A 5,865-nucleotide genomic window follows, 5' to 3' on the forward strand; every position below is an offset into this window, starting at 1 on the left:
ATGTCTTTCAACGGATAATGAACATCCGTTGACAGAACAATTTTGACTTTCAACAGATAGGGAATATCCGTTGATGGAATAATCTGTGTTAAAAATCAAATTTGTTCTAGCAGCTAATACATTTCAGGCTTCAAATCAAATTGCAATAAGGACATGAATTTTAAGAGTAATTAAGCATACCTAGCTCACTTACCAATCTTGTGAATGTTGATTCATCAAGCGGCTTGGTAAATATGTCTGCAATTTGTTGTTCACTTGGAACAAAATGAAGTTCCACTGTACCTTTCATCACATGTTCCCTAATGAAGTGGTACTTGATATCAATGTGCTTGGTTCTTGAGTGCTGCACTGGATTTTCAGTAATGGCAATGGCACTTGTGTTGTCACAAAATATTGGAATTTTGTCAACAGTCATACCATAGTCAAATAACTGGTTCCTCATCCATAGTATTTGTGCACAGCAACTACCAACTGCAATGTACTCAGCTTCAGCTGTTGATGTGAAAACAGAATTCTGCTTCTTGCTGAACCATGATACAAGCTTGTTCCCTAGAAATTGACAGGTGCCTGTTGTGCTTTTCCTGTCTATTTTGCAACCTCTATAATCTGCATCTGAGTAGCCAATTAGATCAAAACCAGACTCTCTAGGGTACCAAATTCCTAGATTTGGAGTCCCCTTGAGATATCTGAAAATTCTTTTAATAGCCACTAAGTGAGATTCTTTAGGGTCAGCTTGAAATCTAGCACAGAGACATGTAAAAAACATTATATCAGGTCTACTAGCAGTTAAATATAAAAGTGAGCCAATCATGCCTCTATAACTTGTAATATCCACAGACTTTTCAGCCTTGTTTAATTCAAGCTTAGTGGAAGTGGCCATGGGAGTTTTTGCAGGTGAACAATCCATTAAGTCAAACTTCTTTAAAAGATCATAAATATATTTAGTTTGACTAATGAAAATTCCACCACTAACTTGTTTAACTTGTAACCCAAGAAAGTAAGTTAGCTCTCCCATCATGCTCATTTCATATTTACTTTGCATTAATTTAGCAAACTTTTTACAAAGCTTATCATCTGTAGATCCAAATATAATATCATCTACATAAATTTGTACAAGTATCTTAGAGCTATTAACATTTCTAAAGAAGAGAGTTTTGTCAACAGTACCTCTTGTGAAATGATTATCTAGAAGGAACTTTGACAGTCTCATACCAGGCTCTAGGTGCTTGCTTTAGTCCATAGAGTGCTTTCAACAGATAATACACATGGTCTGGAAAATTTTGATCTTCAAAACCTGGAGGTTGGCTTACATAAACTTCTTCCTCCAATTCCCCATTTAGAAATGCACTCTTGACATCCATCTGATAGACTTTGAAATTGGCATTAGCCGCATAGGCTAGAAAGATTCTGATGGCTTCAAGTCTTGCAACTGGAGCAAATGTTTCATCAAAATCTATTCCCTCTTGTTGAGAATAGCCTTTAGCAACCAATCTGGCTTTATTCCTTATGACAATGCCATTTTCATCCATCTTGTTTCTGAATACCCATTTTGTGTCAATGGAACTCTTGTTCTTTGGCTTGGGTACCAGCTTCCAAACTTTGTTTCTCTCAAATTGGTTCAGCTCTTCCTGCATAGCTAATATCCAATCTGGATCCATTAAGGCTTCTTCCACTTTCTTAGGTTCCTCCTGAGATAGAAAACTACTATACAGACATTCATTTTGAGTAGCTCTTCTTGTTTGCACTTTAGATGATGCATCACCAATGATCAGTTCATAGGGATGATTCTTGGTCCATTTCCTTTGAGGTGGAAGATGTGCTCTAGAAGAGGTGGCCTCAGTATTGTCGTGATGTGAGACAGAGTGTTGATCAGTTGAAACTCCGCTTGAGTTGTTGGTCCTTTGCAGGGAACTTGGAGTTCTATCAACTGATGATGTAAATCGATTATCCGTTGATGAACTATGATCAACGGATGCTTCATTATGTACTTCAACGGATGATGCACTATGTCTTTCAACGGATACTGCATTGCCTCTTTCAACGGATGCAGAATTCTGTGCATTATCCAAGGGCATATCTTGAATCCCTTTTGAAGTGTCATTTCCATCAACCTCCTCTTCACTATCATCACAATATATCTCAATGTTGTCAAATTTGAGTCTTTCATGGTGTCCCTCATCTGTTAGTCCATCAATCTTTTTATCATCAAACACAACATGCACAGATTCCATAACAATGTTGGTTCTTAGATTGTAGACCCTATAAGATTTTCCAGCTGAGTAACCAACAAATATCCCTTCATCAGCCTTTGCATCAAACTTCCCTTTATGGTCAGATTGATTTCTCAGTATAAAGCATTTACATCCAAAGACATGAAGAAAGTTTAGAGTTGGTTTTCTTCTCTTGAACAACTGATAAGGAGTCATGCCTTTAGCTTGATTGATCAAAGAAATATTCTGAGTGTAGCAGGCACAATTAACAGCTTCAGCCCAGAAATATGTTGGTAACTTTGATTCTTCAAGCATTGTTCTGGCAACCTCAATTAAAGATCTGTTCTTTCTTTCAACTACCCCATTTTGCTGAGGTGTTCTTGGAGCTGAGAACTCATGCATGATTCCACTTTCTTCACAGAACAGCCTTATTGTCAAATTCTTGAACTCAGTTCCATTGTCACTCCTGATATTCCTAACTTTCAAGTCAGGATGATTATTGACTTGCCTGATGTGATTGATAATGATTTCACTTGCTTCATCCTTTGATCCAAGAAAATAGACCCATGAAAACTTTGAGAAATCATCTACAATCACCAAGCAATATCTTTTACTTGCAATTGACAATACATTGACTGGTCCAAACAAATCCATATGTAGCAGCTGTAATGGTTCATCAATTGTTGTTTCAAGCTTCTTTTCGAATGATGCTTTCCTTTGTTTGCCTTTCTGACAAGCATCACACAAACCATCCCTTGAGAATTCAACAAGAGGAATTCCTCTAACTAAGTCCTTTTTGACTAGATCATTCATTGTCTTGAAATTCAAATGGGATAGCTTCTTGTGCCATAGCCAACTTTCAACTGAACTTGCTTTGCTGAAGAGACAAGTAATAGATTCTGCATCTGTAGAGTTGAAGTCAGCTAAGTACACATTTCCTTTTCTAACTCCAGTTAGAACCACTTTATTGTCTTTCTTACTGGTGACAACACAGGCTTCTGAATTGAAGGAAATTATATTCCCTCTATCACATAGTTGACTGATGCTCAGTAAGTTGTGCTTGAGACCATCAACTAATGCAACTTCATCAATTATGACATTCCTTGTTGAAATCAAGCCATATCCCATAGTAAACCCTTTGCTGTCATCTCCAAAGGTTATGCTAGGGCCAGCTCTCTCCTTAAACTCTGTGAGCAGGGAGAAATCTCCTGTCATGTGTCTTGAACAGCCACTGTCCAAGTACCATAGATTTCTTCTTTTTCCCTGCACACCATAAAATCAATCAAGTTGATTTTGGTACCCAAGTTTCCTTGGGTCCATTCTTGTTAGCCTTTCTCCTAGACTTCATTCCTCCTGCATCTTTAGACTTAGGTAACTTTGAGTCAACCTTGATCTTAGATGTAGTTGGTTGAGGTGTAGGGTTAGTCACAGAATCATTTAGCACATTTGGAATTTGATAAGGCATGGATTGTGCAAGCATGTTATTCCATATTGGCATATTGTATGACATTTGAGGCATACTAAATGCAGCAAGATAAGGATTGTTAAAATATGGCATGTTTGCAAAATGTGCATAAGGATTCTGATGAGATATAACAGGCATAGCATGCAGAGGTGATGCAGACATATTAGGCATGGAAGAGGGCACAGGTATGGGAGTTTTCTTAATAGATTTGCAATTAGCAGATAGATGATTAACACTACTACAATGCACACAGCTTTTTCTAGGAGCATACTTATCGGGTGTGTAATTGTTATGTTTGTTAACCCCTACTTTCCCATTTCTATTAGATTTCCTTTTAGTTTCCTTTTTATCCTCAACCACTTTGAGCCTATTCTTTAACTGTTCTAAGGTCATGTGTCCTATATTCACCTTACTGAAATCTTTGGATGTGCTTGCTTCTTTTTTGACAAAGTTCTTGGAAGTTGAACCAAACTTTTTGTTGAGTTTCCTTAGATTTTCACTTTTAGAAACATCTGCCTGTTTTAATTGAGGAACCTTCAACGGATGCTCCTTTTCTTCCTTCAACGGATAACTTTCATCATCCGTTGATTCCACATCCGTTAACAGCCCATCAATTAATTCCAGTTTCTTTTTGTTTTTATTCTAGGCAGTCTCACAGAATGATTCAATTCCTTGGACCTTGGCAATTTGAGCACTAACATCCCTAGATGTCTTCCAGGCTTTAATCACCTCTTGCTCTCTCTCTAATTGATTAGAAAGTATTTCTACTTTCTTAACAGATTCAGCTAGTTCATTTTCAATAGATATACAATGTAGCTTAGTTTTCTCTAGGTCAATCAACTTATCTTCTAACACAGCATTTCTATCACTTAAAAACAAATTGTTCTCTTTAATCCTACTATTTTCTTTAGCAAGAGATTTAAGAGACACACGCAAATGATACAGTTCAGTAGACATGTCATTAAAAGCATCATTGCACTCTTCTTTAGTAAGCTGTGTTAAATCAGTAGTGATTACCTGGTTGCTTGATGAACTAACTTCATTTTCCTCAGAATCAGCCATGAGAGCCAAGTTGACATATTCCACATCTTCATCCTCTTCTTCTCCATCAGCTGCCCAGTCTTTTTCTTGAGTAATGAAAGCCCTCTCCTTTTGCTTGAGCAGATCAAAATATTTCTTTTTGTAATCTACTTGGTCAAATTTCTTCTTTTCAGAAGTTGGCTTTCTGCACTCACTTGCAAAGTGTCCACTTGTACCACAATTGTAACACTTGAACTTGGATTTGTCCACCATGTTCTTATGAGGTTTAGTGGCTCTAGTGTTTTTCCTAAATTTCATCTTTGCAAATCTTCTGGACAGAAATGCAAGATGCTGATCAATACCATCAGAGTCATCTTGGCTGGAGTTGTCTTCATTCTCAGCAACTTGCTCCTTACCCTTGCTTGATTCTGATTTGCTTATGCCATCTTTGGAGTTTGATGTAGATCTCACAGTTTCTTGTCTGCATTCTTTCTCATTTTCAGCTACCAAGGCAACTGAACCTCCTTTCTTTCTTCCCTTCTCCAATACCTCATCCTATTCCAGCTCTAGTTCATAAGTCTTCAAGATTCCATATAATCTTTCAAGAGTGAAGTCCTTATAATCTTGAGAGTTTCTCAAGGAGACAGTCATGGGTTTCCATTCCTTTGGCAAGGATCTTAAAAATTTAAGATTTGAATCCTTCACCTGGTACACTCTACCATACAGCTTCAGTCCATTCAACAGCTTTTGGAATCTATTGAATGTGTCATTTAAAGATTCATTTTCTTCAAAATGAAAATACTCATACTGTTGAATGAGAAGCTGCATTTTGTTTTCTTTTACTTGTTCTGTACCTTCACACAGTAGCTGAACTGTGTCCCAAATCTCTTTGGCATTTGTGCAATTTATCACATTATCAAACATATCCTTGTCAAGACCATTAAACAAAATGTTCATAGCCTTCTTATCCTTGTGGACTTCTTCTGTGTCTTCCATTGTCCATTCTGCTCTAGGTTTTGGAATGGATTGACCAACAACAATTGTGGTTGTAGCAACTGTGGCTACTTTGTGGGGAATGTGAGGACCATTCTCAATGCAGTTTACATAACCTTCATCTTGGGAGAGTAGATGAAGGTGCATTTTCACCTTCCAATGGTGATAACTGTCTTT

Source organism: Apium graveolens, chromosome 9 (genome assembly GCF_009905375.1).
Source record: "Apium graveolens cultivar Ventura chromosome 9, ASM990537v1, whole genome shotgun sequence".
Classification (NCBI taxonomy): domain Eukaryota; kingdom Viridiplantae; phylum Streptophyta; class Magnoliopsida; order Apiales; family Apiaceae; genus Apium; species Apium graveolens.